At 34.9% G+C, this 24,383-nt stretch overlaps 4 non-coding genes across 4 annotated transcripts; all 4 read right to left on the bottom strand.

Annotated features, from left to right (window-relative positions):
• Nucleotides 1–5,329: 5,329 nt before the first annotated feature.
• On the bottom strand, nt 5,330–5,402 carry TRNAF-GAA (transfer RNA phenylalanine (anticodon GAA)). Its single transcript has one exon. It is a non-coding gene; the product is annotated as a tRNA-Phe (tRNA).
• Nucleotides 5,403–8,674: 3,272 nt separating this feature from the next.
• Nucleotides 8,675–8,747, bottom strand: TRNAF-GAA (transfer RNA phenylalanine (anticodon GAA)). Its single transcript has one exon. It is a non-coding gene; the product is annotated as a tRNA-Phe (tRNA).
• Nucleotides 8,748–9,447: 700 nt separating this feature from the next.
• On the bottom strand, nt 9,448–9,520 carry TRNAF-GAA (transfer RNA phenylalanine (anticodon GAA)). Its single transcript has one exon. It is a non-coding gene; the product is annotated as a tRNA-Phe (tRNA).
• A 6,901-nt stretch (nt 9,521–16,421) lies between these two features.
• Nucleotides 16,422–16,494, bottom strand: TRNAF-GAA (transfer RNA phenylalanine (anticodon GAA)). Its single transcript has one exon. It is a non-coding gene; the product is annotated as a tRNA-Phe (tRNA).
• Nucleotides 16,495–24,383: the final 7,889 nt, after the last annotated feature.

Below are 24,383 nucleotides of genomic sequence, written 5' to 3' on the forward strand. Positions count from 1 at the left end.
GATTACACATTTCCACAGAACAACAAAAGGACCCACAACAAGCTACTTTGCCAAACCACAATACACCAAAGGCTTGGTAAACACAGGCTCATTGTATCAGATATATACATCAGAAATAGGCATATCCTATATCAAGGTTAGACAAGAGACAAATTTCTTCCCTGGTCTCAGAAATAACGATTACCTATCCCTCAATATAAACAATATAGAAAAATAAGTGCAAATGCAATTACATAAATAAGTGTCCTGTGCTATTTGCTTTAAATACATTTTTACCAAAAGTTATTCAATAGTGATCCAGTCACAAGGGTAATGCGAGTTGCACATATAACCCAGCACAGTCATATCTCTACACTCTTTCTACAATACACTTATTACACCTGGTGCTTCTGCTAATATTACACAGTCTGATGCATCGTGAGATACGAAAAGCAAAAAATGACCCCCTCCCCTGGCCACCACAGAATAGTGTATATGTATATATCTAAAACTGCCGCACAAATGACTCTTGCTCCAACTGTATTTGGCATCCCATGAGACATTGCTGTCATTTTAAAGTAATGTAACATTACACATCTCTGCTAACTCCTGTCTGTTTTCACAATTAGGTTGCCAGGCATTTATTTGTTTTTATTTTTTCCTTTACAGCTGACGTAGATGACTGTGCGATGTGGCCCAAATCTCCCCCATCTTTGCCCGAAATTAGGGGTAAAATCATCAAGTATTATAAAGAAAATAAAAAATGTAAAAAAATAATAATAAAATATTCTCAAAAAATAAAAAACAAACCCAATTATGGGCAAGTATGTACGAATGAAATGTTAGTTTTTTTTGTAAATAGTTAATTTGGTGGTCCTTGTACATAATTTAAAGTTTTCAAATATTATCCCAAAAATACAAGCTAATCAAACATAATCAGTGGTGTGTGTGTATATATGGCATTTGCACAACATGTTGGTAAAAACAATCTAGCTAAAATGTTGTAATTGCTTGATTCCAATTTCCATTCTTTATTGTCCTTAGTTACTACTATTTCATCATTGCAACATTATATAGCACCACTAACTGTGCCGAGCAGCAAATGAAGTTACTAAGTATTGTATGGGATTTTTGAAGGAAATCCACAGGAACATGGGAAGAACAGTAACACCATACACATAAGGCAAGGTTAAGGAATAAAAGTCATGATACCAGCACAGGTAGGCAGAGGTTCTAAATACTAAGCCACCATGCAGACCCGATGTTGGCTACAGTATTTTGCAAGACAAGTAGATGGTTAAATAACATACAAGCAGAAGCTGATGAAAAAAAGGTTTGCATTTACTATTTGCTATTTCACAAAAATGAACCTGTGCCCTCCAAAAACAATCCACCCCTCCAAGAGGTAGGCCATCCATTGTAATAGCATACACATAATGTGCCCTGAGGGACAGATTCCTTAAGGAAGGTATATGGCAAATGCCATACCAAATTAAATACTTCCCCAAATCATATGCAATTGGAGTGGTATTCAAAGGGACAGAGTAAAGCCATGCAAACATTGAAGAGAAAATCCAAACTCCATGGTGGGGAATTGAACTCATGACCTCAGTGCCATAAGGCTGCAGTGCAAGCAGCATAAACCACCATGCTACTAGACTGTAGTTAGTTTTCTGTTTGGGTAAAGCTGAGTACATAACATAACCTGTAAGCCGTAGATACAGATCAAACAAGGTTTCCTGGCAATTTGGCATTTGACTTCAAGGAGACTGTCCCCTCCAAATCAACAACCCCCCCCCCACACTCTTAGGCCATTCCTAATAATAACAAACAAACTCATCATACAATCTGTCTTGTAGCAAAGTGTGGATTTCGCTCATTAAAAAGCATCCAAAGTCATTGTTCAAAGTTTTCCAAATATGTCAAACTTGATAAGGAATAATTAGCTTCTATCTTTCATGTATAAATACACACACACATATGTGTTTTAATATGTGTAAACAAACTCGTCGGACCTCCCACATTGGCCGTGACGCATACATTGCTTATCTTAAGGTAACGGAAGTGAATGTAGAGGAACTTGTAAACTGAGTAAATTGCTTAGGATCCTTTGCTTATTGTTCTCCGTTGCCTAAAGGGCCGCAGGTCGGTGTGTTTTGGACTTCACGTTCCTCATTTAGATTGCGTATATGCCGGTTTTACTTAAAGTACTCTACACAACTTACAATGCGGTAAAAACAAGATGCGTAGCTTGATGAATCAGGCCCATTGTGGCTGATTGGACTGTTATAATAACTCATTTTTATAATCAGCCTCCTCAAGATGTTAATTAATAATGGGTTAATAATGGGATAACCAGTTATTCATATTATAATAGAATCTTTATCAGATCGAATATATTAGTACAAACATAAAGCTAATCCTTCCGGATCTTAGTACATTCAGTACTTAATCTGCCTAACTAGATACAAATTGATATATTTATAACTTGAAAATGATTTAATATTAATCTCTCTGTGGCAGATATCCCACAAATATATTCACAGATAATCAAAACGTTTATTGATGAAAGATTAACTCGCTACCTGGAGAAAGAGTCAAAATTCAATTAAATAGGATCGCTATTATCTTAATAGTATGACTACCAATTATAGTATCAAATAAGAGCATTACCCCAATAAGAAAAAAAATACTATCTAAGGATAATTTGTTTAGGAATAACCCTGCCGTATTATCATCCACGCAATTAGATAAACCCTAGAGTCAATAGATATTCAAGAGAGTCCCTGATTAATTCAATCAAATATAACCCTGCTTTACAATCTATTATAAGGGATCCTAGTACAAGATATTGACACTAGAATTTATAATTGGAACAGAACATAATAGTAGCAAGGCGAACGCCAACACTTGTTTTGCTACTCACTTTTTCAAGGCAGATGTCAGAGGCACCCCACACCTCAAGAGGATGGATTAGATAATGTCTAAAATTTGATATGAAAATCAGCCAGCTACATCCCTGGGTGCGCTTGAAACCATTCGGTTAACAGCTGAATGCATTAACCAATTGCGCCACAGAGACAACTTATTTAGTGTCTTCATGACATGGGCTGAAATGCATTATTCCGGACAAGTTGTATGACATTTCATTAGTGTTCTTTATCTGCCAACCAACAAAAATAAATATTGGTTCTTTCCTGGGCAGTCTCAAACCATCCTCTGCAACTTGCTTTTTCTTCATTATCTAAGGCAATCCTAAATTGGTAAACTTGTGGTAGAAACTTTGATATTTTTCTGTTTAGTTAAAGAAAAAAGTCTGTTACAATCTCAGCTCATTTTAACAGAATGCTGCTGGCAGTCTTTATGTCAAAATCAACATACTTTCTTTTCTTTACCCTAACAGTGCTCTGGTTACATAGGTAAAAATCGACCTTGCCCATAGCAAAACAATGCAGGTTTCCAAAATGATAAATCTAGTTCACATATTCATGGTGAAATGGGACAATGATGGAGTCCAAAAAATTTTCACACTTTAAAAAAAAAAAAGCGGAGGGACACTTGGATAGCTGAAATGGTGTAGAGCAGTTTATTTTTCTTTCTGTGAACTTGTTTTTTCTAGGGAGACACTATACTGAGGAAACATTTAGCTGCCATTGCATATGGAATTGGTTTTCGGCAACAATAGAAGAACAAATGCTTGTGCACAGGCTTTATTCATGGACTTGGCTTCGTAGGACACTTTTTAGAGAGTCCGTTTTGGTAGTTTAACCACAAAGTAGGAACAGGAAGAGCAATTTGAATGCTAATTTGGTTTCCACAGTCTGTCCAATATATTTAACTCTGCAACAGTTGCTAAATTGAATTTCCTAAGTATGAAATTGAGTAAAACTGCTTAGAACAAACTAAACTCACCATTGATAGAGTTCCATGAATACGTCAGTACACGATCAGCTTTAAAAAAAACAGAAAAAGAAGAAGAAAAAAGAGTTATAGGAAAAACATGCCACATGCTTTAAAATATCTCTAAGGAGTTGGTGTTCTGAACACTTTTTATGCAGCAACTTGAAGAACTAAAGATTATGCACTATAAACACAATGCGTTGGCCAGGAATCGAACCTGGGTCAACTGCTTGGAAGGAAGCTATGCTCACCACTATATCACCAACTCTTCTGTGTGTATTGATTGTTTAAAAATCATTTGCAAAATCTACTGAGAAATCATAAAATGGGATTTAAGTAATGAATTGAAAAGAAAATCCTGAACGAAAGAGGCTTATCTGTGCATAAGTTCAATGTTCATGGTCCACTTTCTACACAAAGGTTTCAAAGAATTGAGCAAAGAAAATGCATTTGATGACCATGAACAAAGGATTTGGCTACATCTCCATTACTGGCAAGAGGAATTGATCTTCTGTGGGACAATTTTTAGAATGTTAAAAGGTAAAAGAGAAAAGCGGTCCGGTATAAAAACCCAGTCAACTACTTGGAAAAACGCTGTGTAACACAAAGTCTCGACTGCAAAGCACTCCCTTTAATGATTGAAAAGATTAATTTAATACACACTGTAGGGTTTGAAAATGGTTAAAACCGTAAAAATTGGAGGGATATACAAGTCTTTCTCCCAAGCATTTCTGCAAAAGTTATTTGTGTTAAAATCTAGACAAGCAATAAGAAAATGTCTTTCAATTGTCTTATTATAGTCTTATAGAGTCTACTGTAAACACACCCTTTTTCATGATGCTATTTTTCTGAAGAACGTGTTGTAAAATTATATTTTTTGAAAGGTAAATAGCTCGGGTTGACTATTGTCATAAGAGCCAGTGAAGCAACACATTCTGCTGTTTATAACTAAAAATGCATTAAGGATGGTAACTTCACTGTAGTAGAAGAGAGAGAAAGCCCCAGAAATTAAAAGCCAACAGTCCTTTGGATCTTCAACCTAACTTTCTCCAAACTGAGTCATGCCAGGAAGATTACACAAGGTTATATAACAGTTTTTCCTTTCATCATGATTGCTTCGAATGTAAACATAGCATTTCATAGCAATTTTTATACTGTATGTTCACAAAACCTTTATTTTATAATAGAAGCATTGATGCAAAATGCTGAGAAATTTTATCATTGAGATAATTACAATTGCATAAAGAGTCAAGCCCGGACTACTGAAATCATGGACACTTTTTATCCTGTATTTCTGGACAGTGTTATTAAATGAAATGTTCTGATTATTTGAAAGATGGGGCTGAATATTCTTCTTTGCTAAGAAAAATTGGTGGATAACATTATGGAATTTTATCTTGAAATTACTTCCAGTTTTAAATTTTCACTTAAAAAAACACCTGTTCAAACATGCCGAAACCCGGGATCGAACCAGGAACCTTTAGATCTTCAGTCTAACGCTCTCCCAGCTGAGCTATTTCGGCCAGCTTGGAAGGTGAATGTATTCACAATTTCGGATTAAATGAAATGTTCTGATTATTTGAAAGATGGGGCTGAATATTCTTGTTTGCTAAGAAAAATTGGTGGATGACATTATGGAATTTCATCTTGAAATTACTTCCAGTTTGAGCTTTTCACTTAAAAAAACACCTGTTCAAACATGCCGAAACCCGGGATTGAACCAGGGACCTTTAGATCTTCAGTCTAATGCTCTCCCAGCTGAGCTATTTTGGCCAGCTTGGAAGGTGAATGTATTCACAATTTCGGATTACTATTATGATTTCAAATGAATAAGCTTTAATTAGCTACAGGTACTTTCTCATTCTAAATTTCATTGGAATTTAAGGTGTGTCCATGAAAATCATGAACACCTTAGTATCTGCTGCTGCATTGCAGGTAAGTATTGTTAATTTTAGTTTTATTATTCAGTGGAAGGCTAGGGCTCATTAATCTTCTCTCCTGTAGTAGAAGAGAGAAAAAGCCCCAGAAATTGAAAGCCAACAATCCTTTGGATCTTCAACCTAACTTTCTCCAAACTGAGTCATGCCAGGAAGATTACACAAGGTTATATAACAGTTTTTCCTTACATCATGATTGCTTCGAATGTAAACATAGCATTTCATAGCAGTTTTTATACTGTATGTTCACAAAACCTTTATTTTATAATAGAAGCATTGATGCAAAATGCTGAGAAATTTTATCATTGAGATAATTACAATTGCATAAAGAGTCAAGCCCGGACTACTGAAATCATGGACACTTTTTATCCTGTATTTCTGGACAGTGTTATTAAATGAAATGTTCTGATTATTTGAAAGATGGGGCTGAATATTCTTCTTTGCTAAGAAAAATTGGTTGATGACATTATGGAATTTCATCTTGAAATTACTTCCAGTTTGAGCTTTTCATTTAAAAAAACACATGTTCAAACATGCTGAAACCTGGGATCGAACCAGGGACCTTTAGATCTTCAGTCTAACGCTCACCCAGCTGAGCTATTTCGGCCAGCTTGGAAGGTGAATGTATTCACAATTTCGGATTACTATAATGATTTCAAATGAATAAGCTTTAATTAGCTACAGGTACTTTCTCATTCTAAATTTCATTGGAATTTAAGGTGAGTCCATGAAAATCATGAACACCTTAGTATCTGCTGCTGCATTGCAGGTAAGTATTGTTAATTTTAGTTTTATTATTCAGTGGAAGGCTAGGGCTCATTAATCTTCTCTCCTGTAGTAGAAGAGAGAAAAAGCCCCAGAAATTGAAAGCCAACAATCCTTTGGATCTTCAACCTAACTTTCTCCAAACTGAGTCATGCCAGGAAGATTACACAAGGTTATATAACAGTTTTTCCTTTCATCATGATTGCTTCGAATGTAAACATAGCATTTCATAGCAGTTTTTATACTGTATGTTCACAAAACCTTTATTTTATAATAGAAGCATTGATGAAAAATGCTGAGAAATTTTATCATTGAGATAATTACAATTGAATAAATAGTCAAGCCCGGACTACTGAAATCATGGACACTTTTTATCCTGTATTTCTGGACAGTGTTATTAAATGAAATGTTCTGATTATTTGAAAGATGGGGCTGAATATTCTTCTTTGCTAAGAAAAATTGGTGGATGACATTATGGAATTTCATCTTGAAATTACTTCCAGTTTCAGCTTTTCACTTAAAAAAACACCTGTTCAAACATGCCGAAACCCAGGATCAAACCAAGGACCTTTAGATCTTCAGTCTAATGCTCTCCCAGCTGAGCTTTTTTGGCCAGCTTGGAAGGTGAATGTATTCACAATTTTGGATTACTATAATGATTTCAAATGAATAAGCTTTAATTAGCTACAGGTACTTTCTCATTCTAAATTTCATTGGAATTTAAGGTGAGTCCATGAAAATCATGAACACCTTAGTATCTGCTGCTGCATTGCAGGTAAGTATTGTTAATTTTAGTTTTATTATACAGTGGAAGGCTAGGGCTCATTAAATTTCTCTCCTGTAGTAGAAGAGAGAGAAAAAGCCCCAGAAATTGAAAGCCAACAATCCTTTGGATCTTCAACCTAATTTTCTCCAAACTGAGTCATGCCAGGAAGATTGCACAAGGTTATATAACAGTTTTTCCTTTCATCATGATTGCTTCGAATGTAAACATAGCATTTCATAGCAGTTTTTATACTGTATGTTCACCCATCACAAAACCTTTATTTTATAATAGAAGCATTGATGCAAAATGCTGAGAAATTTTATCATTGAGATAATTACAATTGAATAAAGAGTCAAGCCCAGACTACTGAAATCATGGACACTTTTTATCCTGTATTTCTGGACAGTGTTATTAAATGAAATGTTCTGATTATTTGAAAGATGGGGCTGAATATTCTTCTTTGCTAAGAAAAATTGGTGGATGACATTATGGAAATTCATCTTGAAATTACTTCCAGTTTGAGCTTTTCACTTAAAAAAACACCTGTTCAAACATGCCGAAACCAGGGATCAAAACAGGGACCTTTAGATCTTCAGTCTAATGCTCTCCCAGCTGAGCTTTTTTGGCCAGCTTGGAAGGTGAATGTATTCACAATTTTGGATTACTATAATGATTTCAAATGAATAAGCTTTAATTAGCTACAGGTACTTTCTCATTCTAAATTTCATTGGAATTTAAGGTAAGTCCATGAAAATCATGAACACCTTAGTATCTGCTGCTGCATTGCAGGTAAGTATTGTTAATTTTAGTTTTATTATTCAGTGGAAGGCTAGGGCTCATTAATTTTCTCTCCTGTAGTAGAAGAGAGAGAAAAAGCCCCAGAAATTGAAAGCCAACAATCCTTTGCATCTTCAACCTAACTTTCTCCAAACTGAGTCATGCCAGGAAGATTACACAAGGTTATATAACAGTTTTTCCTTTCATCATGATTGCTTCGAATGTAAACATAGCATTTCATAGCAGTTTTTATACTGTATGTTCACAAAACCTTTATTTTATAATACAAGCATTGATGCAAAATGCTGAGAAATTTTATCATTGAGATAAACACAATTGAATAAAGAGTCAAGCCCAGACTACTGAAATCATGGACACTTTTTATCCTGTATTTCTGGACAGTGTTATTAAATGAAATGTTCTGATTATTTGAAAGATGGGGCTGAATATTCTTCTTTGCTAAGAAAAATTGGTGGATGACATTATGGAATTTCATCTTGAAATTACTTCCAGTTTGAGCTTTTCACTTAAAAAAACACATGTTCAAACATGCCGAAACCCGGGATCGAACCAGGGACCTTTAGATCTTCAGTCTAACGCTCTCCCAGCTGAGCTATTTCAGCCAGCTTGAAAGGTGAATGTATTCACAATTTCGGATTACTATAATGATTTCAAATGAATAAGCTTTAATTAGCTACAGGTACTTTCTCATTCTAAATTTCATTGGAATTTAAGGTGAGTCCATGAAAATCATGAACACCTTAGTATCTGCTGCTGCATTGCAGGTAAGTATTGTTAATTTTAGTTTTATTATTCAGACAAAGGCTAGGGCTCATTAATTTTCTCTCCTGTAGTAGAAGAGAGAGAAAAAGCCCCAGAAATTGAAAGCCAACAATCCTTTGGATCTTCAACCTAACTTTCTCCAAACTGAGTCATGCCAGGAAGATTACACAAGGTTATATAACAGTTTTTCCTTTCATCATGATTGCTTCGAATGTAAACATAGCATTTCATAGCAGTTTTTATACTGTATATTCACAAAACCTTTATTTTATAATAGAAGCATTGATGCAAAATGCTGAGAAATTTTATCATTGAGATAAATACAATTGAATAAAGAGTCAAGCCCAGACTACTGAAATCATGGACACTTTTTATCCTGTATTTCTGGACAGTGTTATTAAATGAAATGTTCTGATTATTTGAAAGATGGGGCTGAATATTCTTCTTTGCTAAGAAAAATTGGTGGATGACATTATGGAATTTCATCTTGAAATTACTTCCAGTTTGAGCTTTTCACTTAAAAAAACACCTGTTCAAACATGCCGAAACCCGGGATCGAACCAGGGACCTTTAGATCTTCAGTCTAACGCTCTCCCAGCTGAGCTATTTCGGCCAGCTTGGAAGGTGAATGTATTCACAATTTCGGATTACTATAATGATTTCAAATGAATAAGCTTTAATTAGCTACAGGTACTTTCTCATTCTAAATTTCATTGGAATTTAAGGTGAGTCCATGAAAATCATGAACACCTTAGTATCTGCTGCTGCATTGCAGGTAAGTATTGTTAATTTTAGTTTTATTATTCAGTGGAAGGCTAGGGCTCATTAATCTTCTCTCCTGTAGTAGAAGAGAGAGAAAGCCCCAGAAATTGAAGCCAACAATCCTTTGGATCTTCAACCCAACTTTCTCCAAACTGAGTCATGCCAGGAAGATTACACAAGGTTATATAACAGTTTTTCCTATCATCATAATTGCTTCGAATGTAAACATAGCATTTCATAGCAGTTTTTATGCTGTATGTTCACAAAACCTTTATTTTATAATAGAAGCATTGATGCAAAATGCTGAGAAATTTTATCATTGAGATAATTACAATTGCATAAAGAGTCAAGCTCGGACTACTGAAATCATGGACACTTTTTATTGTGTATTTCTGGACAGTGTTATTAAATGAAATGTTCTGATTATTTGAAAGATGGGGCTGAATAGTCTTCTTTGCTAACAAAAATTGGTGGATGACATTATGGAATTTCATCTTGAAATTACTTCCAGTTTTAGCTTTTCACTTAAAAAAATACCTGTTCAAACACGCCGAAACCCGGGATCGAACCAGGGACCTTTAGTCTAACACTCTCCCATCTGAGCTATTTCGGCCAGCTTGGAAGATGAATGTGTTTACAATTTCGGATTACTATAATGATTTCAAATGAATAACCTTTAATTAGCTACAGGTACTTTCTCATTCTAAATTTCATTGGAATTTAAGGTGAGTCCATGAAAATCATGAACACCTTAGTATCTGCTGCTGCATTGCAGGTAAGTATTGTTAATTTTAGTTTTATTATTCAGTGGAAGGCTAGGGCTCATTAATCTTCTCTCCTGTAGTAGAAGAGAGAGAAAGCCCCAGAAATTGAAAGCCAACAATCCTTTGGATCTTCAACCTAACTTTCTCCAAACTGAGTCATGCCAGGAAGATTACACAAGGTTATATAACAGTTTTTCCTTTCATCATGATTGCTTCGAATGTAAACATAGCATTTTATAGCAGTTTTTATACTGTATGTTCACCCATCACAAAACCTTTATTTTATAATAGAAGCATTGATGCAAAATGCTGAGAAATTTTATCATTGAGATAATTACAATTGCATAAAGAGTCAAGCCCGGACTACTGAAATCATGGACACTTTTTATCCTGTATTTCTGGACAGTGTTATTAAATGAAATGTTCTGATTATTTGAAAGATTGGGCTGAATATTCATCTTTGCTAAAAAAAATTGGTGAATGACATTATGGAATTTCATATTGAAATTACTTCCAGTTTGAGCTTTTCACTTAAAAAAATACCTGTTCAAACATGCCGAAACCCGGGATCGAACCAGGGACCTTTCGATCTTCAGTCTAACGCTCTCCCAGCTGAGCTATTTCGGCCAGCTTGGAAGATGAATGTATTCACAATTTCGGATTACTATAATGATTTCAAATGAATAAGCTTTAATTAGCTACAGGTACTTTCTCATTCTAAATTTCATTGGAATTTAAGGTGAGTCCATGAAAATCATGAACACCTTAGTATCTGCTGCTGCATTGCAGGTAAGTATTGTTAATTTTAGTTTTATTGTTCAGTGGAAGGCTAGGGCTCATTAATCTTCTCTCCTGTAGTAGAAGAGAGAGAGAGCCCCAGAAATTGAAAGCCAACAATCCTTTGGATCTTCAACCTAACTTTCTCCAAACTTAGTCATGCCAGGAAGATTACACAAGGTTATATAACAGTTTTTCCTTTCATCATGATTCCTTCGAATGTAAACATAGCATTTCATAGCAGTTTTTATACTGTATGTTCACCCATCACAAAACCTTTATTTTATAATAGAAGCATTGATGCAAAATGCTGAGAAATTTTATCATTGAGATAATTACAATTGCATAAAGAGTCAAGCCCGGACTACTGAAATCATGGACACTTTTTATTGTGTATTTCTGGACAGTGTTATTAAATGAAATGTTCTGATTATTTGAAAGATGGGGCTGAATAGTCTTCTTTGCTAACAAAAATTGGTGGATGACATTATGGAATTTCATCTTGAAATTACTTCCAGTTCGAGCTTTTCACTTCAAAAAACACCTGTTCAAACATGCCGAAACCCGGGATCAAAACAGGGACCTTTAGATCTTCAGTCTAACGCTCTCCCAGCTGAGCTATTTTGGCCAGCTTGGAAGATGAATGTATTTACAATTTCGGATTACTATAATGATTTCAAATGAATAAGCTTTAATTAGCTACAGGTACTTTCTCATTCTAAATTTCATTGGAATTTAAGGTGAGTCCATGAAAATCATGAACACCTTAGTATCTGCTGCTGCATTGCAGGTAAGTATTGTTAATTTTAGTTTTATTGTTCAGTGGAAGGCTAGGGCTCATTAATCTTCTCTCCTGTAGTAGAAGAGAGAGAAAGCCCCAGAAATTGAAAGCCAACAATCCTTTGGATCTTCAACCTAACTTTCTCCAAACTGAGTCATGCCAGGAAGATTACACAAGGTTATATAACAGTTTTTCCTTTCATCATGATTGCTTCGAATGTAAACATAGCATTTCATAGCAGTTTTTATACTGTATGTTCACCCATCACAAAACCTTTATTTTATAATAGAAGCATTGATGCAAAATGCTGAGAAATTTTATCATTGAGATAATTACAATTGCATAAAGAGTCAAGCTCGGACTACTGAAATCATGGACACTTTTTATCCTGTATTTCTGGACAGTGTTATTAAATGAAATGTTCTGATTATTTGAAAGATGGGGCTGAATATTCTTCTTTGCTAAGAAAAATTGGTGAATGACATTATGGAATTTCATCTTGAAATTACTTCCAGTTTGAGCTTTTCACTTAAAAAAATACCTGTTCAAACACGCCGAAACCCGGGATCCAACCAGGGACCTTTAGATCTTCAGTCTAACGCTCTCCCAGCTGAGCTTTTTTGGCCAGCTTGGAAGGTGAATGTATTCACAATTTCGGATTACTATAATGATTTCAAATGAATAAGCTTTAATTAGCTACAGGTACTTTCTCATTCTAAATTTCATTGGAATTTAAGGTGAGTCCATGAAAATCATGAACACCTTAGTATCTGCTGCTGCATTGCAGGTAAGTATTGTTAATTTTAGTTTTATTATTCAGTGGAAGGCTAGGGCTCATTAATCTTCTCTCCTGTAGTAGAAGAGAGAGAAAGCCCCAGAAATTGAAAGCCAACAATCCTTTGGATCTTCAACCTAACTTTCTCCAAACTGAGTCATGCCAGGAAGATTACACAAGGTTATATAACAGTTTTTCCTTTCATCATGATTGCTTCGAATGTAAACATAGCATTTTATAGCAGTTTTTATACTGTATGTTCACCCATCACAAAACCTTTATTTTATAATAGAAGCATTGATGCAAAATGCTGAGAAATTTTATCATTGAGATAATTACAATTGCATAAAGAGTCAAGCCCGGACTACTGAAATCATGGACACTTTTTATCCTGTATTTCTGGACAGTGTTATTAAATGAAATGTTCTGATTATTTGAAAGATGGGGCTGAATATTCTTCTTTGCTAAAAAAAATTGGTGAATGACATTATGGAATTTCATCTTGAAATTACTTCCAGTTTGAGCTTTTCACTTCAAAAAATACCTGTTCAAACATGCCGAAACCCGGGATCGAACCAGGGACCTTTAGATCTTCAGTCTAACGCTCTCCTAGCTGAGCTATTTCGGCCAGCTTGGAAGATGAATGTATTCACAATTTCGGATTACTATAATGATTTCAAATGAATAAGCTTTAATTAGCTACAGGTACTTTCTCATTCTAAATTTCATTGGAATTTAAGGTGAGTCCATGAAAATCATGAACACCTTAGTATCTGCTGCTGCATTGCAGGTAAGTATTGTTAATTTTAGTTTTATTGTTCAGTGGAAGGCTAGGGCTCATTAATCTTCTCTCCTGTAGTAGAAGAGAGAGAAAGCCCCAGAAATTGAAAGCCAACAATCCTTTGGATCTTCAACCTAACTTTCTCCAAACTTAGTCATGCCAGGAAGATTACACAAGGTTATATAACAGTTTTTCCTTTCATCATGATTCCTTCGAATGTAAACATAGCATTTCATAGCAGTTTTTATACTGTATGTTCACCCATCACAAAACCTTTATTTTATAATAGAAGCATTGATGCAAAATGCTGAGAAATTTTATCATTGAGATAATTACAATTGCATAAAGAGTCAAGCCCGGACTACTGAAATCATGGACACTTTTTATTGTGTATTTCTGGACAGTGTTATTAAATGAAATGTTCTGATTATTTGAAAGATGGGGCTGAATAGTCTTCTTTGCTAACAAAAATTGGTGGATGACATTATGGAATTTCATCTTGAAATTACTTCCAGTTTGAGCTTTTCACTTAAAAAAATACCTGTTCAAACACGCCGAAACCCGGGATCCAACCAGGGACCTTTAGATCTTCAGTCTAACGCTCTCCCATCTGAGCTATTTTGGCCAGCTCGGAAGATGAATGTATTTACAATTTCGGATTACTATAATGATTTCAAATGAATAAGCTTTAATTAGCTACAGGTACTTTCTCATTCTAAATTTCATTGGAATTTAAGGTGAGTCCATGAAAATCATGAACACCTTAGTATCTGCTGCTGCATTGCAGGTAAGTATTGTTAATTTTAGTTTTATTATTCAGTGGAAGGCTAGGGCTCATTAATCTTCTCTCCTGTAGTAGAAGAGAGAGAAAGCCCCAGAAATTGAAAGCCAACAATCCTTTGGATCTTCAACCTAACTTTCTCCAAACTGAGTCATGCCAGGAAGATTACACAAGGTTATATAACAGTTTTTCCTTTCATCATGATTGCTTCGAATGTAAACATAGCATTTCATAGCAGTTTTTATACTGTATGTTCTCCCATCACAAAACCTTTATTTTATAATAGAAGCATTGATGCAAAATGCTGAGAAATTTTATCATTGAGATAATTACAATTGCATAAAGAGTCAAGCCCGGACTACTGAAATCATGGACACTTTTTATCCTGTATTTCTGGACAGTGTTATTAAATGAAATGTTCTGATTATTTGAAAGATGGTGCTGAATATTCTTCTTTGCTAAGAAAAATTGGTGGATGACATTATGGAATTTCATCTTGAAATTACTTCCAGTTCGAGCTTTTCACTTCAAAAAACACCTGTTCAAACATGCCAAAACCCGGGATCGAACCAGGGACCTTTAGATCTTCAGTCTAACGCTCTCCCAGCTGAGCTATTTCAGGCAGCTTGGAAGATGGATGTATTCACAATTTCGGATTACTATAATGATTTCAAATGAATAAGCTTTAAATAGCTACAGGTACTTTCTCATTCTAAATTTCATTGGAATTTAAGGTGAGTCCATGAAAATCATGAACACCTTAGTATCTGCTGCTGCATTGCAGGTAAGTATTGTTAATTTTAGTTTTATTGTTCAGTGGAAGGCTAGGGCTCATTAATCTTCTCTCCTGTAGTAGAAGAGAGAGAAAGCCCCAGAAATTGAAAGCCAACAATCCTTTGGATCTTCAACCTAACTTTCTCCAAACTGAGTCATGCCAGGAAGATTACACAAGGTTATATAACAGTTTTTCCTTTCATCATGATTGCTTCGAATGTAAACATAGCATTTCATAGCAGTTTTTATACTGTATGTTCACAAAACCTTTATTTTATAATAGAAGCATTGATGCAAAATGCTGAGAAATTTTATCATTGAGATAAATACAATTGAATAAAGAGTCAAGCCCAGACTACTGAAATCATGGACACTTTTTATCCTGTATTTCTGGACAGTGTTATTAAATGAAATGTTCTGATTATTTGAAAGATGGGGCTGAATATTCTTCTTTGCTAAGAAAAATTGGTGGATGACATTATGGAATTTCATCTTGAAATTACTTCCAGTTTGAGCTTTTCACTTAAAAAAACACATGTTCAAACATGCCGAAACCCGGGATCGAAACAGGGACCTTTAGATCTTCAGTCTAACGCTCTCCCAGCTGAGCTATTTCGGCCAGCTTGGAAGGTGAATGTATTCACAATTTCGGATTACTATAATGATTTGAAATGAATAAGCTTTAATTAGCTACAGGTACTTTCTCATTCTAAATTTCATTGGAATTTAAGGTGAGTCCATGAAAATCATGAACACCTTAGTATCTGCTGCTGCATTGCAGGTAAGTATTGTTAATTTTAGTTTTATTATTCAGTGGAAGGCTAGGGCTCATTAATTTTCTCTCCTGTAGTAGAAGAGAGAGAAAAAGCCCCAGAAATTGAAAGCCAACAATCCTTTGGATCTTCAACCTAACTTTCTCCAAACTGAGTCATGCCAGGAAGATTACACAAGGTTATATAACAGTTTTTCCTTTCATCATGATTGCTTTGAATGTAAACATAGCATTTCATAGCAGTTTTTATACTGTATGTTCACAAAACCTTTATTTTATAATAGAAGCATTGATGCAAAATGCTGAGAAATTTTATCATTGAGATAAATACAATTGAATAAAGAGTCAAGCCCAGACTACTGAAATCATGGACACTTTTTATCCTGTATTTCTGGACAGTGTTATTAAATGAAATGTTCTGATTATTTGAAAGATGGGGCTGAATATTCTTCTTTGCTAAGAAGAATTGGTGGATGACATTATGGAATTTCATCTTGAAATTACTTCCAGTTTGAGCTTTTCACTTAAAAAAACACATGTTCAAACATGCCGAAACCAGGGATCGAACCAGGGACCTTTAGATCTTCAGTCTAACGCTCTCCCAGCTGAGCTATTTCGGCCAGCTTGGAAGGTGAATGTTTTCACAATTTCGGATTACTATAATGATTTCAAATGAATAAGCTTTAATTAGCTACAGGTACTTTCTCATTCTAAATTTCATTGGAATTTAAGGTGAGTCCATGAAAATCATGAACACCTTAGTATCTGCTGCTGCATTGCAGGTAAGTATTGTTAATTTTAGTTTTATTATTCAGTGGAAGGCTAGGGCTCATTAATCTTCTCTCCTGTAGTAGAAGAGAGAGAAAGCCCCAGAAATTGAAGCCAACAATCCTTTGGATCTTCAACCCAACTTTCTCCAAACTGAGTCATGCCAGGAAGATTACACAAAGTTATATAACAGTTTTTCCTATCATCATAATTGCTTCGAATGTAAACATAGCATTTCATAGCAGTTTTTATACTGTATGTTCACAAAACCTTTATTTTATAATAGAAGCATTGATGCAAAATGCTGAGAAATTTTATCATTGAGATAATTACAATTGAATAAAGAGTCAAGCCCAGACTACTGAAATCATGGACACTTTTTATCCTGTATTTCTGGACAGTGTTATTAAATGAAATGTTCTGATTATTTGAAAGATGGGGCTGAATATTCTTCTTTGCTAAGAAAAATTGGTGGATGACATTATGGAATTTCATCTTGAAATTACTTTCAGTTTGAGCTTTTCACTTAAAAAAAACACCAGTTCAAACATGCCGAAACCCGGCATTGAACCAGGGACCTTTAGATCTTCAGTCTAACGCTCTCCCAGCTGAACTATTTTGGCTAGCTTGGAAAATGAATGTATTCACAATTTCGGATTACTATAATGATTTCAAATGAATAAGCTTTAATTAGCTACAGGTACTTTCTCATTCTAAATTTCATTGGAATTTAAGGTGAGTCCATGAAAATCATGAACACCTTAGTATCTGCTGCTGCATTGCAGGTAAGTATTGTTAATTTTAGTTTTATTATTCAGTGGAAGGCTAGGGCTCATTAATCTTCTCTCCTGTAGTAGAAGAGAGAGAAAGCCCCAGAAATTGAAAGCCAACAATCCTTTGGATCTTCAACCTAACTTTCTCCAAACTGAGTCATGCCAGGAAGATTACACAAGGTTATATAACAGTTTTTCCTTTCATCATGATTCCTTCGAATGTAAACATAGCATTTCATAGCAGTTTTTATACTGTATGTTCACCCATCACAAAACCTTTATTTTATAATAGAAGCATTGATGCAAAATGCTGAGAAATTTTATCATTGAGATAATTACAATTGCATAAAGAGTCAAGCCCGGACTTCTGAAATCATGGACACTTTTTATTGTGTATTTCTGGACAGTGTTATTAAATGAAATGTTCTGATTATTTGAAAGATGGGGCTGAATAGTCTTCTTTGCTAACAAAAATTGGTGGATGACATTATGGAATTTCATCTTGAAATTACTTCCAGTTCGAGCTTTTCACTTCAAAAAACACCTGTTCAAACATGCCGAAACCCGGGATCGAAACAGGGACCTTTAGATCTTCAGTCTAACGCTCTCCCAGCTGAGCTATTTCGGCCAGCTTGGAAGATTAATGTATTCACAATTTCGGATTACTATAATGATTTCAAATGAATAAGCTTTAATTAGCTACAGGTACTTTCTCATTCTAAATTTCATTGGAATTTAAGGTGAGTCCATGAAAATCATGAACACCTTAGTATCTGCTGCTGCATTGCAGGTAAGTATTGTTAATTTTAGTTTTATTGTTCAGTGGAAGGCTAGGGCTCATTAATCTTCTCTCCTGTAGTAGAAGAGAGAGAAAGCCCCAGAAAATGAAAGCCAACAATCCTTTGGATCTTCAACCTAACTTTCTCCAAACTGAGTCATGCCAGGAAGATTACACAAGGTTATATAACAGTTTTTCCTTTCATCATGATTGCTTCGAATGTAAACATAGCATTTTATAGCAGTTTTTATACTGTATGTTCACCCATCACAAAACCTTTATTTTATAATAGAAGCATTGATGCAAAATGCTGAGAAATTTTATCATTGAGATAATTACAATTGCATAAAGAGTCAAGCCCGGACTACTGAAATCATGGACACTTTTTATCCTGTATTTCTGGACAGTGTTATTAAATGAAATGTTCTGATTATTTGAAAGATGGGGCTGAATAGTCTTCTTTGCTAACAAAAATTGGTGGATGACATTATGGAATTTCATCTTGAAATTACTTCCAGTTCGAGCTTTTCACTTCAAAAAACACCTGTTCAAACATGCCGAAACCCGGGATCGAAACAGGGACCTTTAGATCTTCAGTCTAACGCTCTCCCAGCTGAGCTATTTCGGCCAGCTTGGAAGATTAATGTATTCACAATTTCGGATTACTATAATGATTTCAAATGAATAAGCTTTAATTAGCTACAGGTACTTTCTCATTCTAAATTTTATTGGAATTTAAGGTGAGTCCATGAAAATCATGAACACCTTAGTATCTGCTGCTGCATTGCAGGTAAGTATTGTTAATTTTAGTTTTATTGTTCAGTGGAAGGCTAGGGCTCATTAATCTTCTCTCCTGTAGTAGAAGAGAGAGAAAGCCCCAGAAATTGAAAGCCAACAATCCTTTGGATCTTCAACCTAACTTTCTCCAAACTGAGTCATGCCAGGAAGATTACACAAGGTTATATAACAGTTTTTCCTTTCATCATGATTGCTTCGAATGTAAACATAGCATTTCATAGCAGTTTTTATACTGTATGTTCACCCATCACAAAACCTTTATTTTATAATAGAAGCATTGATGCAAAATGCTGAGAAATTTTATCATTGAGATAATTACAATTGCATAAAGAGTCAAGCTCGGACTACTGAAATCATGGACACTTTTTATCCTGTATTTCTGGACAGTGTTATTAAATGAAATGTTCTGATTATTTGAAAGATGGGGCTGAATATTCTTCTTTGCTAAGAAAAATTGGTGAATGACATTATGGAATTTCATCTTGAAATTACTTCCAGTTTGAGCTTTTCACTTAAAAAAATACCTGTTCAAACACGCCGAAACCCGGGATCGAAACAGGGACCTTTAGATCTTCAGTCTAACGCTCTCCCATCTGAGCTATTTTGGCCAGCTCGGAAGATGAATGTATTTACAATTTCGGATTACTATAATGATTTCAAATGAATAAGCTTTAATTAGCTACAGGTACTTTCTCATTCTAAATTTCATTGGAATTTAAGGTGAGTCCATGAAAATCATGAACACCTTAGTATCTGCTGCTGCATTGCAGGTAAGTATTGTTAATTTTAGTTTTATTATTCAGTGGAAGGCTAGGGCTCATTAATCTTCTCTCCTGTAGTAGAAGAGAGAGAAAGCCCCAGAAATTGAAAGCCAACAATCCTTTGGATCTTCAACCTAACTTTCTCCAAACTGAGTCATGCCAGGAAGATTACACAAGGTTATATAACAGTTTTTCCTTTCATCATGATTGCTTCGAATGTAAACATAGCATTTCATAGCAGTTTTTATACTGTATGTTCACCCATCACAAAACCTTTATTTTATAATAGAAGCATTGATGCAAAATGCTGAGAAATTTTATCATTGAGATAATTACAATTGCATAAAGAGTCAAGCCCGGACTACTGAAATCATGGACACTTTTTATCCTGTATTTCTGGACAGTGTTATTAAATGAAATGTTCTGATTATTTGAAAGATGGGGCGGAATAGTCTTCTTTGCTAACAAAAATTGGTGGATGACATTATGGAATTTCATCTTGAAATTACTTCCAGTTCGAGCTTTTCACTTCAAAAAACACCTGTTCAAACATGCCGAAACCCGGGATCGAAACAGGGACCTTTAGATCTTCAGTCTAACGCTCTCCCAGCTGAGCTATTTCGGCCAGCTTGGAAGATTAATGTATTCACAATTTCGGATTACTATAATGATTTCAAATGAATAAGCTTTAATTAGCTACAGGTACTTTCTCATTCTAAATTTCATTGGAATTTAAGGTGAGTCCATGAAAATCATGAACACCTTAGTATCTGCTGCTGCATTGCAGGTAAGTATTGTTAATTTTAGTTTTATTGTTCAGTGGAAGGCTAGGGCTCATTAATCTTCTCTCCTGTAGTAGAAGAGAGAGAAAGCCCCAGAAATTGAAAGCCAACAATCCTTTGGATCTTCAACCTAACTTTCTCCAAACTGAGTCATGCCAGGAAGATTACATAAGGTTATATAACAGTTTTTCCTTTCATCATGATTGCTTCGAATGTAAACATAGCATTTCATAGCAGTTTTTATACTGTATGTTCACCCATCACAAAACCTTTATTTTATAATAGAAGCATTGATGAAAAATGCTGAGAAATTTTATCATTGAGATAATTACAATTGCATAAAGAGTCAAGCCCGGACTACTGAAATCATGGACACTTTTTATCCTGTATTTCTGGACAGTGTTATTAAATGAAATGTTCTGATTATTTGAAAGATGGTGCTGAATATTTTTCTTTGCTAAGAAAAATTGGTGGATGACATTATGGAATTTCATCTTGAAATTACTTCCATTTCGAGCTTTTCACTTCAAAAAACACCTGTTCAAACATGCCAAAACCCAGGATCGAACCAGGGACCTTTAGATCTTCAGTCTAACGCTCTCCCAGCTGAGCTCTTTCAGGCAGCTTGGAAGATGGATGTATTCACAATTTCGGATTACTATAATGATTTCAAATGAATAAGCTTTAAATAGCTACAGGTACTTTCTCATTCTAAATTTCATTGGAATTTAAGGTGAGTCCATGAAAATCATGAACACCTTAGTATCTGCTGCTGCATTGCAGGTAAGTATTGTTAATTTTAGTTTTATTATTCAGTGGAAGGCTAGGGCTCATTAATCTTCTCTCCTGTAGTAGAAGAGAGAGAAAGCCCCAGAAATTGAAAGCCAACAATCCTTTGGATCTTCAACCTAACTTTCTCCAAACTGAGTCATGCCAGGAAGATTACACAAGGTTATATAACAGTTTTTCCTTTCATCATGATTGCTTCGAATGTAAACATAGCATTTTATAGCAGTTTTTATACTGTATGTTCACCCATCACAAAACCTTTATTTTATAATAGAAGCATTGATGCAAAATGCTGAGAAATTTTATCATTGAGATAATTACAATTGCATAAAGAGTCAAGCCCGGACTACTGAAATCATGGACACTTTTTATCCTGTATTTCTGGACAGTGTTATTAAATGAAATGTTCTGATTATTTGAAAGATGGGGCTGAATAGTCTTCTTTGCTAACAAAAATTGGTGGATGACATTATGGAATTTCATCTTGAAATTACTTCCAGTTCGAGCTTTTCACTTCAAAAAACACCTGTTCAAACATGCCGAAACCCGGGATCGAAACAGGGACCTTTAGATCTTCAGTCTAACGCTCTCCCAGCTGAGCTATTTCGGCCAGCTTGGAAGATTAATGTATTCACAATTTCGGATTACTATAATGATTTCAAATGAATAAGCTTTAATTAGCTACAGGTACTTTCTCATTCTAAATTTCATTGGAATTTAAGGTGAGTCCATGAAAATCATGAACACCTTAGTATCTGCTGCTGCATTGCAGGTAAGTATTGTTAATTTTAGTTTTATTGTTCAGTGGAAGGCTAGGGCTCATTAATCTTCTCTCCTGTAGTAGAAGAGAGAGAAAGCCCCAGAAATTGAAAGCCAACAATCCTTTGGATCTTCAACCTAACTTTCTCCAAACTGAGTCATGCCAGGAAGATTACACAAGGTTATATAACAGTTTTTCCTTTCATCATGATTGCTTCGAATGTAAACATAGCATTTCATAGCAGTTTTTATACTGTATGTTCACCCATCACAAAACCTTTATTTTATAATAGAAGCATTGATGCAAAATGCTGAGAAATTTTATCATTGAGATAATTACAATTGCATAAAGAGTCAAGCCCGGACTACTGAAATCATGGACACTTTTTATCCTGTATTTCTGGACAGTGTTATTAAATGAAATGTTCTGATTATTTGAAAGATGGGGCTGAATATTCTTCTTTGCTAAGAAAAATTGGTGGATGACATTATATAATTTTATCTTGAAATTACTTCCAGTTCGAGCTTTTCACTTCAAAAAACACCTGTTCAAACATGCCGAAACCCGGGATCGAACCAGGGACCTTTAGATCTTCAGTCTAACGCTCTCCCAGGTGAGCTATTTCGGCCAGCTAGGAAGATGAATGTATTCACAATTTCGGATTACTATAATGATTTCAAATGAATAAGCTTTAATTAGCTACAGGTACTTTCTCATTCTAAATTTCATTGGAATTTAAGGTGAGTCCATGAAAATCATGAACACCTTAGTATCTGCTGCTGCATTGCAGGTAAGTATTGTTAATTTTAGTTTTATTGTTCAGTGGAAGGCTAGGGCTCATTAATCTTCTCTCCTGTAGTAGAAGAGAGAGAAAGCCCCATAAATTGAAAGTCAACAATCCTTTCGATCTTCAACCTAACTTTCTCCAAACTGAGTCATGCCAGGAAGATTACACAAGGTTATATAACAGTTTTTCCTTTCATCATGATTGCTTCAAATGTAAACATAGCATTTCATAGCAGTTTTTATACTGTATGTTCACCCATCACAAAACCTTTATTTTATAATAGAAGCATTGATGCAAAATGCTGAGAAATTTTATCATTGAGATAATTACAATTGCATAAAGAGTCAAGCCCGGACTACTGAAATCATGGACACTTTTTATCCTGTATTTCTGGACAGTGTTATTAAATGAAATGTTCTGATTATTTGAAAGATGGGGCTGAATATTCTTCTTTGCTAAGAAAAATTGGTGGATGACATTATGGAATTTCATCTTGAAATTACTTCCAGTTCGAGCTTTTCACTTCAAAAAACACCTGTTCAAACATGCCGAAACCCGGGATCAAACCAGGGACCTTTAGATCTTCAGTCTAACGCTCTCCCAGGTGAGCTATTTCGGCCAGTTTGGAAGATGAATGTATTCACAATTTCGGATTACTATAATGATTTCAAATGAATAAGCTTTAATTAGCTACAGGTACTTTCTCATTCTAAATTTCATTGGAATTTAAGGTGAGTCCATGAAAATCATGAACACCTTAGTATCTGCTGCTGCATTGCAGGTAAGTATTGTTAATTTTAGTTTTATTGTTCAGTGGAAGGCTAGGGCTCATTAATCTTCTCTCCTGTAGTAGAAGAGAGAGAAAGCCCCAGAAATTGAAAGTCAACAATCCTTTGGATCTTCAACCTAACTTTCTCCAAACTGAGTCATGCCAGGAAGATTACACAAGGTTATATAACAGTTTTTCCTTTCATCATGATTGCTTCGAATGTAAACATAGCATTTCATAGCAGTTTTTATACTGTATGTTCACCCATCACAAAACCTTTATTTTATAATAGAAGCATTGATGCAAAATGCTGATAAATTTTATCATTGAGATAATTACAATTGCATAAAGAGTCAAGCCCGGACTACTGAAATCATGGACACTTTTTATCCTGTATTTCTGGACAGTGTTATTAAATGAAATGTTCTGATTATTTGAAAGATGGGGCTAAATATTCTTCTTTGCTAAGAAAAATTGGTGGATGACATTATGGAATTTCATATTGAAATTACTTCCAGTTCGAGCTTTTCACTTAAAAAAACACCTGTTCAAACATGCCGAAACCCGGGATCGAAACAGGGACCTTTAGATCTTCAGTCTAACGCTCTCCCAGCTGAGCTATTTCGGCCAGCTTGGAAAACGAATGTATTCACAATTTCGGATTACTATAATGATTTCAAATGAATAAGCTTTAATTAGCTACAGGTACTTTCTCATTCTAAATTTCATTGGAATTTAAGGTGA

Source organism: Mixophyes fleayi, chromosome 3 (assembly GCF_038048845.1).
Source record: "Mixophyes fleayi isolate aMixFle1 chromosome 3, aMixFle1.hap1, whole genome shotgun sequence".
Taxonomy (NCBI): Eukaryota; Metazoa; Chordata; class Amphibia; order Anura; family Limnodynastidae; genus Mixophyes; species Mixophyes fleayi.